Genomic DNA, 17,695 nt, shown 5'->3' on the forward strand with positions numbered 1-17,695 from the left:
AAAAAAAAAATCGAAAAAGACGACAAAACAATAACAAATGCGACTTTTGGATACGCCAGCATTGAAATTGGGTATGGCTATCAGTTGGAGTAAATGGGTACGAGTATGTTTGGGAGTATGAGTATCAGTATAGCTACGAGTACTTTTTACATTGCATGAAACTTGGTATGGGTATCAATATGAGTATTATTATGAGTATGAGTATGCGTATAAGTATTTTTTATATTGCTTTAAAATTAAGTATGGGTATCAATATGAGTATAAGAATGTGATTATGGTTATGAGTATGCATATAGGTATTTTTTATATTGCATTAAATTGGGTATGGACATCAGCATGAGTATATGGGTATGAGTATGGTCGTGAGTAGGAGTGTAGCTATTGTTATATTGCATTAAAATTGGGTATGGATATCAATGTGAGTATATGGGTATAAGTAAGGGAATAGCTATTTTCTATATTGCATTAAAATTTGGTATGGGTATCAGTATAAGTATATGGGTTATATGGATATATGTATGTATTACTAAGACAATGTCTATATAAATATTTTCAAAAGTAAACATTTCCATGACATTAGGAACATTTATTAAACATTTTTCGAATTTCTGTTATTTTTCATGAGATAATCTTCGTTTTATTATTACAAGCTATTATACATTTTTCCATATACAATCCTCAACAACAAGGCTTAATTGAAACATATGCTACATTTCCAGACAATTGATTTTCTCACCCCTCAAGAAAAGATTCCACATAAAATTAAAGGCTTACAAGGAAAATTTTTACCAGACTTACTACCATAACAGCAAAGCGTAGAAGCTGAAATGCCAGCATCTAATAGAAAGTTTATGTGACATTTATTATCGGCTACATGGTGGAATGAAATGGAAGGAGGAATATAATGTCTGTTTCTTTTTTATATGCATTGTATGCACAAATATCTGAAGGGATGTAGATGTAAGGTGTAAGCATATCTAAAATAGAGCACAAATTGTTAGGCGTTGAAAGCCTCTAGAAGGAGTTCGAAGGCTTATCATAAAATATTATTGCAGTTACCAATAAAATAATAAATGAACGGTTGATGCCAAGGAAAGCTGTTCTGTATCTCTGTCTTATATATCGTCAAACAAACGCACAAATGTATATGTGGAGCAAATGTTGTAAAGGAGACCAACAAGAAGAGGAGCCATCCATTGGATTCCATCGCCTTAACATTTAGGCATGATTTTCAGTGGGAATACCATTGATAATACACTGAAAATAATCGGGTTGTTATGTTGAACACTTTAGATACAATGTAAAATGAAAAAAAGTCATAAACTCCTATCGAAAACTTAATAGATGAGACTCAATAAATTAGTCGTAATATACATAAGCATCAATCGAAAATAGCATTGGAAATGGGAACAAATGGATTCTATTTCTGAGTTTCTCTAAGTGGTTTCGCCGTGCTGTGAAATGGCGTTCGATCTCTGAATCCCCGGAGTTAATTATAGAATCGGGCATCTCTCATTGAGAAGACCGATGTTCACCATTTGTGATACCAAAATGGACTGAATAGTTTAAGTGAGCCTAACAAATATTGGGCTGCCACTACACTTCGTCGATAGTATATTGATTAGTATCCACGCATGTCACGCAGGAGACCGGACCTCACATCCTCGTCAGGAGGAAGCCACCGTGGTGCAATGGTTACTATACCAAATGTGGACTTTTAAAATTTTCCCAAATTAGAACAAGACCAAATTTCCACTTTCTGATTGTTAATTTTTTTAAAACGATTTTTGACCTTTGTGATTATTGAAAAGTCGACATTTTCTACCGTCAGCATAAAATATGTAAATTCCATTCCTCTTCCAATTCAATGTCGACTAGATGAGATTGAATATAATAGTTCGTGGAAGCCATCGTAGTGTAATGGTTCAAAAAAAAAATTACGAAAATTTTTCCAATTAAAATCTTAATTGAGTTTTAAAAAATATTTAATTAAAAATTTAATTGAATCAACAAATTTTTTAATTGAAATAAAAATCAATCACACAAATTAATAGTATCAATTAATTTTTTATTTTTTAATTCACTGTCAATTAATTTTTTAATTGATACTATCATTTCTGTGATTGAAGACATTTCAATTAAAAAATTAATTGGATCAATTAATTTCGTGATTGAATCAGAAAAATATGTTTTTGTGTGTTAGCATGTCCACCTTGCTTACAAGGATTCGATTCGATTCCTGCTTCGACCGAACACCAAAAAGTTTTTCAGCGGTGGATTATCCCACCTCAGTAATGCTGGTGATATTTCTGAGGGCTTCATAGCTTCTCTAAGTGGTTTCACAGCAATGTGGAACGCCGTTCGGACTCGGCTATAAAAAGGAGGTCCCTTGAGCTTAACATGGAATCGGGCAGCACTCAGTGATAAGAGAGAAGTTCACCAATGTGGTATCACAATGGACCGAATAGTCTAAGTGAGCCTGATACATCGGGCTGCCACCTAACTTAACCTAACAGTTCGATTTGACTAAAAAATTTATTTTGAATGTAAAAATTCGAAAAAGACGACAAAACAATAAATGCAACTTTTAGACACGTCAACATGGAAATGGTTAAGAGTATGAGTATGGGTATAGCTACGAGTATTTTTTACATTGCATTAAAATTGGGTATGGGTATCAGTATGAGTATATGCGTACCATATGATTATGGTTATGAGCATGAGTATGAGTATGCGTATGAGTATCTTTTTATATTCTATTAAAATTGAGTGTGGGTATCAATATGAGTATATGGGTATGCTTATGGTTATGAGTATGTGTATAGGTATTTTTATACCCTCCACCATAGGATGGGGGTATATTAACTTTGTCATTATGTTTGTAACACATCGAAATATTGCTCTAAGACCCCATAAAGTATATATATTCTGGGTCGTGCTGAAATTCTGAGTCGATATGAGCATTTCCGTCCGTCCGTCTGTTGAAATCACGCTAACTTCCGAACGAAACAAGCTATCGACTTGAAACTTGGCACAAGTAGTTGTTATTGACGTAGGTCAAACGGTATTGCAAACGGGCCATATCGGTCCACTTTTACGTATAGCCCCCATATAAACGGACCCCCAAATTTGGTTTGCGATAGCTCTAAGAGAAGCACATTTCATCCGATCCGGCTGAAATTTAGTACATGGTGTTAGTATATGATCTCTAATAACCATGCAAAAAGTGGTCCACATCGGTCCATAATTACATATAGCCCCCATATAAACCGATCCCCCGATTTGGCTTGCCGAGCCTCTAAGAGAAACAAATTTCATCCGATCCGGCTGAAATTTGGTACATGTTGCTAGTATATGGTCTTCAACAACCATGCAAAAATTGGTCCACATCGGTCCATCATTATATATAGCCCCCATATAAACCGATCCCCCGATTTGGCTTGCGGAGCCTCTGAGAGAAACAAATTTCATCCGATCCGGCTGAAATTTGGTATATGGTGTTAGTATATGGTCTCTAATGACCATGCAAAAATTGGTTCACATCGGTCCATAATTATATATAGCCCCCATATAAACCGATCTCCCGATTTGGCTTGCGGAGCCTCTAAGAGAAGCAAATTTCATCCGATCCGGCTGAAATTTGGTACATGGTGTTAGTATATGGTCTTTAACAGCCATGCAAAAAATTGGTTCACATCGGTCCATAATTACATATAGACCACATATAAACCGATCCTCCGATTTGGCTTGCGGAGCCTCTGAGAGAAGGAAATTTCATCCGTTTCGGTTTAAATTTTGTATGTGATGTTAGTATATGGTCTCTAATGACCATGCAAAAATTGGTCCACATCGGTCCATAATTAATAATTAATTAATAATAATGTATAGCCCCCATATTAAGCGATCACCAGATTTGACCTCCGGAGCCTCTTGGAAGACCAAAATTCATCTGATTCAGTTGATATTTGGTACGTGGTGTTAATATATGGCCTCAAACACCCATGCAAAAATTGGTCGAAATCGGTCAATAATTATATATAGGCCCCATATAAACCGATACCCAGATTTGACCTCCGGAGCCCCTTGGAAGAGCAAATTTCATCCGATACGGTTGAAATTTGGTACGTGATGTTAGTATATGGTATCCACCAACCATCCAGGAATTGGTTCATATCAGTCCATAATTATATATAGCCCCCATATAAACCGATCCCCAGATATGACCTCCTGTGCCTTTTGGAGAAGCAAAATTCATTCGATCTGGTTGAAATTTGGAACGTGGTGGTAGTATATTATATTTAACAACCATGCCAAAAGTGGTCCATATTAGTCCATAATCATATATAGCCCCCATATAAACCGATCCCGAGATTTGGTTTTGGAGCCTCTTGGAGGAGCAAATTTCATCCGAGTTGAAATTTGGTACATTGTGCTAGTATATGGCCGTTAATCCCCACTCACACAAAAATTGGTGCATATGAAGTTCATAATTCTATATAGCCCCCATATAAGCGACCCCCATATTTCAATTTTTCATTTCATTTCATTTATTTCATTAGTAATCGAAAAGCCCTACAGGCCTAAAGTGATTACAAAGTTAAATTCAGAGTAAGATAGGAAATTATGACCAATTAAAATAATAATATGTTGCTTAATTTACTGTTAAAAACTATAATCTTAAAGCTAACTTATATCATATTGCACCAACCTATAAAGTTTTATTTGACTTTTGATAATAATAAATAAGAAAAACAATGGCCAGCTTAGATATTTGTAGCAAAAATTGACATAAATTCATTCACAGTGAGTGAAAAATTACGGCTGTTATATGGTATTATGGAGTTCCAAATTCTTGAGGACCTCACTACAAATTAGTGCTGCATATAGTGTGTATTAATTCTTGGGCACACTATAGTCGATGTCCTTACAGAGTTAGAAAACTGAAAGAGATCAACTAAGTAGGAAATCTTAGAATATTTTATAGTTTTAAAAAATAATGTGAGTAACTTAAGTTTAATAAAGTCTTGAAAAGAAACCCCTAAAAAGTCCTTAACAGCATATGAAACGTGATCATGGTTCCTTAAACCGTAAGCAAAACGAATGATTCTGTTAAAAACTTTTTCAAGTCTATCCACATTTCCTGCAGTAGTTGAGGTATAAACCTCCAAACCGTATAGTAAAATAGGCATCAATATTGTTCTAGCAATAAGCTTCCTAACTTTTAATGGAATAAAGTACCCCAAACTGTTTAATTTCCTGAGAGTGAGATATACCCTAGAACTAATCTTACTAATGTGAAAACTAAAAGATAAATGCTCATCCAGAATTATTCCTAAAGATCTATTATGACATGCGGACTGTACTGTAGACCTGTCGAAGAGAATGGGGAAAGAATCACGCAAAATGTCTCCAATTTCCATGTCGATTCGTAATTATTTGTAGATTTACCTATACATAACCTTTTTTGTCTAATATATACCACGTATGGACTAAATCACAACTTAGAAAACGATGTTAAGAAGTTTTAAGATACCACAACCCAAGTAATTCGATGATGGATGACAGTCTTTCGGAGAAGTTTCTACGCAATACATGGTGGAGGGTACATAAGATTCGGCCTGGCCGAACTTATGGCCGTCTATACTTGTTTTGCATTAAATTGGGTATGGAGATCATGATAGGGTCATGAATATTAGTATATTGAATTAAAATTGGGCATGGGTTCAATCACAGTTTGGACCGAAGATCAAGAAAGTTTTTTAGCGGTGGTTTTGAGGCTCTAGTTTTCATTTGGGTTTGGGGCTCATTTTCCTGGTGTCCATTTTCATATAGCCTCCGGTATGGACTCCAAATTCTTTTAGAGCTCCAATTACAATACATTTTTATACCCACCACCATAAAATGGTGATGGGGGTATAATAAGTTTGTCATTCCGTTTGTAACGCATCGAAATATCGATTTCCGACTATATAAAGTATATATATTCTTGATCAGGGAGAAATTCTAAGACGATATAACGATGTCCGTCTGTCCGTCTGTCTGTCTGTCTGTCTGTCTGTCTGTCTGTCTGTCTGTCTGTCTGTCTGTTGTAATCACGCTACAGACTTCAATAATGAAGCAATCGTGCTGAAATTTTGCACAAGCTCGTCTTTTGTCTGCAGGCAAGTCAAGTTCGAAGATGGGCTATATCGGTCCAGGTCTTGATATAGTCCCCATATAAACCGACCTCCCGATTTGGGGTCTTGGGCTTATAGAAATCGTAGTTTTTATCCAATTTGCCTGAAATTTGAAATCTGGAGGTATTTTATGACCATAAAGAGATGTGCCAAAAATTGTGAGTATCGGTCCATATTTTGGTATAGCCCCCATATAGACCGATCTCCCGATTTTACTTCTTGGGCTTATAGAAACCGCAGTTTTTATTCAATTTATCCGAAATTGGAAATCTAGAGGTATTGTAGGACCACAAATATGTGTGCCAAAAATTGTGAGTATCGGTCCATATTTTGGTATAGCCCCCATATAGACCGATCTCCCGATTTTACTTCTTGGGCTTATAGAAACCGCAGTTTTTATTCAATTTACCTGAAATTGGAAATCTAGAGGTATTGTAGGACCACAAATACGTGTGCCAAAAATTGTGAGTATCGGTCCATATTATGGTATAGCCCCCATATAGACCGATCTCCCGATTTGGGGTCTTGGGCTTATAGAAACCGTAGTTTTTATCCAATTTGTCTGAAATTGGAAATCTAGAGGTATTTTAGGACCATAAAGAGGTGTGCCGAAAATGGTGGGTATCGATCCATATTTTGCTATAGCCCCCATATAGACCGATTCCCCAATTTTACTTCTTGGGCTTCTAGAATCCGAAGTTTTTATCCTATTTGCCTGAAATTGGAAATCTAGAGGTATTTTCGGGTCACAAAGAGGTGTGCCGAAAATGGTGAGTATCGGTCCATATTTTAGTATAGCCCCCATAAGAACGATCTCCCGATTTAACTCCTTGGGTTTCTAGAAACCGTAGTTTTATCTGATATGCCTGAAATTGTAAATATTCTGGTATTTTAGGCTCACAAAAACGTGTATGGGATTAAGTTTTTATCGGTCCACTTGGTAATGCCTCCATATAGACCGACTTCACTTGAATTGCGTGAAACTCAATGTAAAATTTCCAGATTTTACTTCTACAGATTTAAGATTTCAAATCAAGACGTTATTTTATAATTTTCTTGCACACTTACAAGAGATGTTAATGATTCCTCTAAACCTCAAACAAAAATGGTTCTTATAAATCCAGAATCTGATATAGTCCTCATAGGTGAAATCTTTAAATTTATCTTCGGGTTGTGTCCTCAAGTCCTCAAGCCCTCCTGAAATTTCAAAGGAAACCCTAATATTTGGTTCATGGTGGTGGGTATTTAAGATTCGGCCCGGCCGAACTTACTGCTGTATATACTTGTCTATTATAACTTTCTCTCACTGTATGACTAGATCCAACATTAACTGCCAAATAAAACGGCCCAAAAAAATATATGTCCATCCAAAGTAGAAAACTAGAAAAACTTTGCCATAGAAATGGATAAGCTATGTGTATGTAACAACATCTCCCTCCCCAGCATTTGCCAGCAACATTTTCTGCGAGACAACAACCAACAAATAAACATCATTGTTTGGCTGGTGTACTGGCTTGTCCATCGACGACTAAGTCTTCTGCCTTTCGAAAAACTGAAGAAATAATGTCTGTTGATAGTGATTGTGATGTTTTTGCCGGTTGCAAATCAGCGTAACCATACCATGATGCTGTGTAAGCAATTTTTATTTTGGCCATAATAGGACAACTTACGGTTATGGTGCCGGTTGACTAGACTACAGTGTACTATACCATGGCAAGGCAGCATGGTAGCAGTAATTCAGCGAGAGTGCAAAGAGCCCGAGGAGGAAAGGATGTTTCAAACAACTATCAAATCATATAAAAACAAAGCACTTCGTTTACTTTTGGGTTTATTGCGTGTTGTAGTTTTTCGTTCTTTCTTTCATTGCGCTTTGTTTGTGGAAAATTCTGAAGCGGATGCCACTGATTTGGAAGTTTTTATGCAATGTCTTCCAATGCCATTTCTAAAGTTGTAATGGACATTTGTTTGTATTGAGGTTTAAATAATCAGCAACCATCAAAAGAAAATCCCCTAGAATTATAAGTTGTAATAACTCTGGTAAAAAGCTCAACCCCAGGAGGTTCGTTGCCAATGAGTCTTCTTCGGGGGCATAAATAAAAACAATTGTGGAGAAGAGATTTTCTATTTTTACTTAAAGCATCTTAAGAATGCTTAAGAGATTGAAGATTCCTAGGAAATTTGGTTTTACATTAAAAATAGGACTATGCTAAAGTTTGTCTATTGTCCCTTTGATTCTACTCCTAAGACCTTAGAGTATCGTAAATAGATTGTTGTTATGGCTTTGAAAGTCGATTATGAAGGTCGATTTTTATAATGAATATTCATTATTTGAGTCGGACTAAAGGAAAAGCTGTTCTAAGTATTTTCACATATAGGGGGAAGAGAGGAAAATTGAAACTGTAAATTAAGTCAACAGGTCAAGGCGCTACCATTGTAAATAGTGATAAGCTCCGCGCTAGAGACAATGTCCTCAAGTCGCTTGCCGGCCGCTTTTGGGGTGCGGACAAAGAAACGTTGTTGAGTACATATCGATGTCCTCATTCCAGAGTACGCTAAGTCGACTTAGCATTTTTAGATAGAGTTCGTTGTTTTTTATTCGGATTGATGTGAGTTACATACTATCAAACTTTCGAATTTATTGGACACTTCTCTCAAGTTATGGTTAATACTGTACGTAGCCTGTGACTAAAGTTTTAAAAATTTCCAATCCAAAAAAGGCAAAAAGCTTTGTTCGGTCTAAAGCGATCTAAGTCATTTTTAGCCATGTTCTATTATCACTATTTTGAATTCGTACATACTAAAAAAAATCTACAATAAACATGATTTTAAGCCCGAAAAGAGTGAATTTATATCTTATACGGTTTTTGAGAAATTCCAAAAAAAAAACAAGTATATACGGCCGTAAGTTCGGCCAGGCCGAATCTTAGGTTAGGTTAGGTTAGGTGGCAGCCCGATGTATCAAGCTCACTTAGACTATTCAGTCCATTGTGATACCACATTGGTGAACTTCTCTCTTATCACTGAGTGCTGCCCGATTCCATGTTAAGCTCAATGACAAGGGACCTCCTTTTTATAGCCGAGTCCGAACGGCGTTCCACATTGCAGTGAAACCACTTAGAGAAGCTTTGAAACCCTCAGAAATGTCACCAGCATTACTGAGGTGGGATATGTACCCTCCGAATCTTATGTACCCTCCACCATGGATTGCGTAGAAACTTCTACGAAAGACTGTCATCCACAATTGAATTACTTGGGTTGTGGATCTTAAAACTTCTTAACATCGTTTTCTAAATTGTGAGTTAGTCCATACGTGGTAGAGAGCCAGAATTGAAATATAGGGGTCGCTTATATGGGGGCTATATACAATTATGAACTTGCTATGATTTATCTGAGGGCTATATATAACTATAGACCGATATGGACCTAGTTAGGCATGGTTGTTAACGACCATATACTAGCACAATGTACCAAATTTCAACTGACTCGGATGAAATTTGCTCCTCCAAGAGGCTCCAAAACCAAATCTCGGGATCGGTTTACATGGGGGCTATATATGATTATGGACTAATATGGACCACTTTTGATAGGCTATTAAATATCATGTACTACCATCACGTACCAAATTTCAACCAGATCGGATGAATTTTGCTTCTCCAAAAGACACCGGAGGTCAAATCTGGGAATCGGTTTATATGGGGCTATATATAATTATGGACTGATATGAACCAATTCCTGCATGGTTTTTGGACAACATATACTAACATCACGTACCAAATTTCAACCGAATCGGATGAATTTTGATCTTCCGGAGGTCAAATCTGGTGATCGGTTTATATGGGGCCTATATATAATTATGGACCGATATCGACCAATTCTTGCATGGGTGTTTGAGGCCATATATTAACGCCACGTACCAAATTTCAACTGAATCAGATGAGTTTTGGTCTTCCAAGAGGCTCCGGAGGTCAAATCTGGTGATCGGTTGATATGAGGGCTATATATAATTATAGACCGATATGGACCATTTTTTGCAAGGTCATTAGAGACCATATACTAACACCATGTACCAAATTTCAGCCGGATCGGATGATATTTGCTTCTCTTAGAGGCTCCGAAAGCCAAATCGGGGGATCGGTTTATATGGGGGCTATATATAATTGTGGACCGATGTGTACCAATTTTTGCATGGTCATTAGAGACCATATACTAACACCATGTACCAAATTTCAGCCGGATCGGATGAAATTTGGTTCTCTTAGTGGCTCCGCAAGCCAAATCGGGGGATCGGTTTATATGGGGGCTATATATAATTATGGACCGATATGGACCATTTTTTGCATGGTCATTAGAGATCATATACTAACACCATGTACCAAATTTCAGCCGGATCGGATGAAATTTACTTCTCTTAGAGGTTCCGCAAGCCAAATCGGGGGATCGGTTTATATGGGGGCTATATATAATTATTGACCGATGTGGACCAATTTTTGCATAGTTGTTGGAGACCATATACTCATACCATGTGCCAAATTTCAGCCGGATCGGATGAAATTTGCTTCTCTTAGAGGTTCCGAAAGCCAAATCGGGGGATCGGTTTATATGGAGGCTATATATAATTATGGACCAATGTGTACCAATTTTTGCATGATTGTTAGAGATCATATGCTGACACCATGTACCAAATTTCAGCCGGATCGGATGAAATTTGTTTCTCTTAGAATCCCCGCAAGCCAAATTTGGGGTTCCGTTTATATGGGGGCTATACGTAAAAGTGGACCGATATGGCCCATTTGCAATACCATCCGACCTACATCAATAACAACTAATTGTGCCAAGTTTCAAGTCGATAACTTGTTCCGTTCGGAAGTTAGCGTGATTTCAACAGACGGACGGACATGTTCAGATCGACTCAGAATTTCACCACGACCCAGAATATATATACTTTATGGGGTCTTAGAGCAATATTTCGATGTGTTACAAACGGAATGACAAAGTTAATATACCCCCATCCTATGGTGGAGGGTATAACAAAAACTTTGAACTTATTTCCTGTAAAATTCAGACTTAGCGTACTTTGGAATGGAGACATCGATATGAAGGTTGTCTTTTATATTTCGGGATTAGAGAATAAAAAAAAAATATTAAAACCCGCTTAATTGTTTTTCAAAATATTCCCCATTAAGATCTACCCACTTTTGCATGCGTTTGAACCAAGTGTCGAAACACTGTTGCCACTCTGATTAAGGTATCCCCAAATCCCCTTTTGAACCGCTTCTTCACGTGCCGAAAAACGTTGACCTCTCATTTTATCTGTTGACGTATGGGAATAAAAATAAGTCATTCGTTGCCAAGTCAGGACTATACGGGGGGTGACCCATCAATTTAATGTTTCGAGTGCTAAAAATTCAGATGTTTAAGCCGCATTATCGTGGCAAAGAGTGATCCGTCTTCGTCATTTGGGTTTTCTGATTTCATTGTTGAACTATGCAGCACCATCGTGGAGACAAGTAACACGCAGTGTAACATACAGACCTGTCAGAACACGCTTAGAACTGCGACAGGATGTCTCCACACTGCACAATATCTCCTGGGTTGCAAAAGAGAGCCTCTAGATCAGGAAGCATAGCAGACAGGTCTGAAGAGGATTCATGAGGATACTGTAGCTGAAGCGGTGAGAAGCTACAAGATTTATCCTATCCTCGCATAACGACCACCGCCCCTAGCACTGGGGCAAACCGGGATAGTCTCAACTAAGATCGGACAGGTGCAGCCGACTCAATGCCTACCTATCAGTTATTGTATGAACCAGAACAGTATGAGTCCAATATGCTCTCGGCGAGGTAACACTTACCCACCAGCACCTGATAAAGTGCAGAGGGTAAACCATGCAAACCATGCCACATCCAAGAGGTTCCCATCTGAACGAGCCAAGCCCATTTCGTTAGATTTCAGGAAAGACCTACATTTAATTGGCCACATGATCTGCGATGACAGCGATGAGGGAATAAAGACGGCATTGGGGCCAGCACCCACACCAGCGGTTCAGAAAGCAATTGCTTCTTAGCGGTGTACTGAGTGGAAGACGGCTACCTGTCAATGATGACGAGAGACGGCTGTTTAGAGAGACAAGGTCGGTGCTATCTCAGCTAAGATCAAACATTTCCAGGTATTTGAACTGTATCCTCGCCCTTCTAACCCCGGAAATTGAAGAAGACTGCCAAAATTGTGGACATCCGCCTCACCTCACCGGGCATCTCTTCGCATGTCCTGCAAAACCAACAAATTTGATCCCTACTTCTCTCTGGACTCATCCCTCTACTGGATGCGCTTCCTCGAACTGGATGTAAAAGCTTAAATTTCTAATCCTTATAAGTCTGTATTGTCTACATACATACATTAACTCTCAGGGGCTACTACAACAACAACAAGCCAAGACTGAAAGGATTGTAGTATATATTCATATTACTTCATACGAAACCTATTAGTCATTGATTCAATTTTGGGAAAGTCAAAAATTCGAAGAATCGTATCAAATTCAAGGTCCTTCACCGTGCAAGCCTTAATAGTGATCTTTTTCTTGTGATTAATTTGTCAATGCAAAAGTTTCAAAATGTATTACAAACGAATGACAGCTCAAGCATTCTCCGAACCTTAGGGGAGGGGTAGTAGTAATGTAAAAGAAAAGTTTGTGAAGACAAACAAAATGAAATTTTTGTCTTTCGCAAGATTTATTAATAAAAGAAGTTTTACTTTAGCTGCTGGGCATTGGATATTGTTGGCACGGTGATTGTTCATTGTCTTTCCCAAATGCAGTTGATATTAAAGTCGTTTGCCCAAAGAAGTAGTTATCCATGATTTGGTATTTCTTTTTGTTTTTTATTTATTTCTTTTTTGGGGAATTTATTTATTGAAGTTCTGTTGATGCAGGAAGAGTGATTTATGTTTTCAACATCACAGTTTTCTGGTATAAGAGCAAAATGATGAGCTTCCGAACACGAAGCCCATTAAAGAAGACAAAAAAAAAATACATAAATTTTAAAATGAAATTACCAGAACAAATTGCTTATATTCCAAACAGGCGAAGAAAACTCTGGAACAAGTTGATTGCCTCAAGTTCCTATACTGAGATTTATTATATCAAAAAGTTAAGAGTTTATCGAAAAGAACATTTCAAAAAATTGGGAGGAATAATTGTGGAATTTCATACTCAAACCTGTCTAATAGTAGTTGCCATGGCTACCATGAGATTGAAGATTTAGGGAAAATGGACGGAAATACGAAACATGATGAACCATCAAAGGATACTAGGGAAAATGGCGCGTGAAATGGCGGATACCGCGACAATCCAGTATTGTGGCCATAGATGCCGAATGTGACATTCTGACGCCATTAAAATGGTCGTGGGAGAATGGAACCGAAAAAAAGATACCAGAGGATCGATGGATCGAAGATAAGTGAGAGGATGGCAGTGGAGAACCTATTCCGATTACCGGCAGAGATGGTCTGTATCAAACTTTTTTAGGTTTGAGACTGTCGCAAAGTTGTAAACGTCACATACACGTCGCAAATGTAGAAAAAGTAACAAAAGTCGTAAACTCAAAATAGTTTAGTCGCGTCAGCTACGCAGCAAATTCGATGATATGCAAGACGATTGTATGTGCGAAGAAGTTTCAATTCTTAGGAATGTTCACAATTTTCGGTTTCAGTCCCCAAATTTCCCTATTGGCTTTTGCACGAGTACAGGGTAACCGTGGATTTTCTCGTCCTTTCTTAGCTTTAAGTTCAGTCTCCTGTCCAATATAACCCCAAGGTATTTTGCACACTCACCAACGGGAATTTCGATACCACCTAAGAAAATAGGCTTGACCGTGGGAAAACTTTCACAAATTTCTGTAGAAACTCACAGCGAATGCTGTCAAACTAAATTAAAAAATGTTCAGGATTTCTTCTATTCAAAATTAGGTTTTTTACAGTAGGTTTACGACTTTTGCGACATACGTATTATACCGTCGCAAATGTATGTCGCAAAAGTCACAGTTTGTGACATGCCAACCCTGATTACCGGGCTACAGCACAATCCTACAGGCAGAAGTGCGTGCCATAACAGAGTGTCTTAATTGGCTCGGAAATAACACGAGGCCCCAAAACATGAATATTTTCACAGATTGCCGGAGACCAATTCTTTCGCATCCCATTATGGTTTGATAGCGAATCATATTAGAATACAAATTAATGATCAAAGAATACTCGAAATACGGCAGGATCCACATAATATGGGTGCCGGAATAGGAGGAAACGTAAAGGCAAATGGACTGACTATGAGAGGTAAGAAGTGAACTTAGAGAACGCAAAACCCATAGAGGCAACGCGGGCTTAGTTGAATGAATGCACACGGGACGGCTGCCATGAGCCGGATCGAATGGTCGTAAGGGAGCCACCGTGGTGCAATGGTTAGCATGCTCGCCTTGCATACACAAGGTCGTGGGTTCGATTCCTGCTACGACCGAACACCAAAAAGTTTTTCAGCGGTGGATTATCCCACCTCAGTAATGCTGGTGACATTTCTGAGGGTTTCGAAGCTTCTCTAAGTGGTTTCACTGGAATGTGGAACGCCGTTTCGACTCGGCTATAAAAAGGAGGTCCCTTGTCATTGAGCTTACCATGGAATCGGGCAGCACTCAGTGATAAGGGAGAAGTTCACCACTGTGGTATCACAATGGACTGAATAGTCTAAGTGAGCCTGATACATCGGGCTGCCATATAACCTAACCTAAGGACTACGAAAATACTATGGAACGACTCAGATAAAAAAGGCTCCAGAACAACCCAAGGAGAGTAGGACGACCGTCAGGAAGACCGTAGGAATAATAACCGGCCACCTAGAATTGAGAGCCGAATAGGAGCAGCAGAAAATGGTACATGTAGGCCGTGTTGAGAATGGAAAAAAATGGCAGAGTATTCACTCCACGTATGTTTTATTGCTAAAATCAGAGAATTCTCTCCAACGGTCGCATGGGCGAAGAAAATACTCTGGTGTGACCCAGATATGAAAAAGACTGGAGAATTACCCAAGAAGATTCACCACTGTGGTATCACAATGGACTGAATAGTCTAAGTGAAGCCTGAAATATCGGGCCTAACCTAACCTAACCTACCCAAGAAGATTAGGACGATAGTCAGGAGGACGGTATGAATAATGACCGGCTGGAGCATTAGACGATAACGCTTGTAGGGCGTGTTTTGAGGATGATGAGATCTTGAAATACAATATTTGTCACCGCCCTGCCCTTACTAGGCAAAGAGTTAACCATATCGGTGAAGAAGTGATTCGGGACCTCAGCTTGGAATCAGGGAATTGAAACAAACATTGCAGAATCAGAATTGCAGAATCAAATCAGAATTCTCTTCACATGGAACCGAAAATTTCTTTGGCACCTGGATATAGAATCTCATTAAATTACTAGTAAGTTCGGGTATTTCAACGAAATGTCTGAACAGAGGATCTCCGTGTGAAAAAGGGATCTTCGCAAGGAAAAATCGTTTCACTTCTACTTTGGAATTTCGGTATAGACAGCCTTTTGCCTAATCTAGTGAAAGACAAAATTAAGTTAATGACTAAATTGAGAGAAATTTCCAGATACGATTTTTCAAGTAAGTGAATGATCCAATTGTTCTTCAACCATTAAAATATTCCAGAATTAATAGAAACCGAAATCTCATTGAAGAATCATTTCACTTCTACTTTAGAATTTTGCTATAAACCGTCTTTTGCCCAATATAGCGAAATTAAACGGTAAGGTAAACGAAATTGAAGGAAATTCTCAGAAACATTGTGAGTCTTTGTCGAGAGAGTAAATCCTGCAACTGTTCTGTTCAACCAGAATTAAGAGAATTTCCATTAAGTGGAACTAAAATGTCAAGGAAGAATTCTTGTAAATCTACTTTAAGAATTTTGTTATAAACAGTTTTTTGCCTAATCTAGCGAAATAATCAACAGCAGTGAGCAAAATTCCCAAATAATCTTGTGTTTTTGTCGAGTGAGTGAACCCTGAAATTGTTTTTCAACCATTAAAATTTCTGGAATATTTTTATTATTTGAGAGATTTTTCATTAAGTTGAAATGGAATTTCCTTTGCCTATTTTATAAGGTTCGTACGCTCATATTTTCCCATACTTAATATTTTTCTTACGTAAAATTCTTCCAATTACTGGGAGTCAATTGTGCCCATTAAAAACTTCTCTTTCTTTTTTGAATCCCTACTGTCTACTTAATTTCATTTTTATATACAAGCTTCAATCCATGCTAAAACCCTCTTTCCAATATAAAACAGAAACAAATTTTGTGAAAGAATCTCATATTCTACTGATAAGTCCTCAATTTACATGGAGAGTTGTTGGAAAGCTCAATAATTTTAGCAATTTTCCCCAAACAAATTCAGTGCAATAAATTTTCCTTTTAATCCACCTCCCTGTCAACCACCTACCAATACCCAAAAATCTCTTCATGCCACAATATGCTGGACTTGTAGTTCTTTCTTAATTCCCTCCAGGGGGAAGTCTACTTTGGTAAAATGAAAGCGAAACACTGCAATCATATGCATTTCGCATATCCAGACTCCAGGATGGATTGTTGCATGTGTGCACAGTTGCAAGATGCACGAATGCAAGAACATGGTGCATCATGCATCAGCATGACACGATGATGCTTGTCCGATGGTGACTGACTGTGTAATAAATTCTGCGATTGTATGTTACACATGTTAAGGAAGAATTTATCTAGTAAATCACCCACAGCAGGAAGGAATCGAAATCAGCCACCTTCATAACTTGCATCGTAAGAGTGCTCAATTCTAGAGGCAACCGGGGAAAACCCCCTAATATGCCAAGGTAAAAAACCCCTAAAGAGTCAAGCGTATGGCCATGGGTAAAAAAAGCATGCATTCGTAAGATATCTTTGCAATACAACGCATACCTGGAAAGCATACTCAATCTGGCATAGCCATCCACCGAGGAAGGTGGATGGCTATGCCTTAAGCAGGAGATGGCAGCAAAAAGGGCTTTGCCATAAAATTATATTGAGACCGTGAAATAACTTGCTGCTGTAGCTGCTGTTGCAGGAGGAGGAGATGCATATTTGCCAATGCAATAGCTTTGCTATTCCATGGCATCCCATCCCATTCCCAAAAAGGACAAATCCAATAAACCTAAAGAAGCCATGCCATGGCCCCCAAAAATGTCCAATTTAGATTTCCCAGCGAAATGTTGAACATCACATAAAACATTTATATTGTTTAAATCAAAATAACAACAATACCATAAACTACAAAAGAAAACGAAAAGAAATAGATCTAAAGACATATAGTGTAGCAAGGGAGCTAGGTCCTGTGTATGCGGGAAAAATCATTCCCTAAAATGATATGAGTCAATTCATGGAAATTTTGCTAAAACAAAATGGGAAAATGTTTCTATGAATTTAAACAGAAAAAAAACTGAAAATCTTATTGGAGGGTGGTCCAATA

The sequence above is a fragment of the Haematobia irritans genome, chromosome 5 (genome assembly GCF_050003625.1).
Source record: "Haematobia irritans isolate KBUSLIRL chromosome 5, ASM5000362v1, whole genome shotgun sequence".
Taxonomy (NCBI): domain Eukaryota; kingdom Metazoa; phylum Arthropoda; class Insecta; order Diptera; family Muscidae; genus Haematobia; species Haematobia irritans.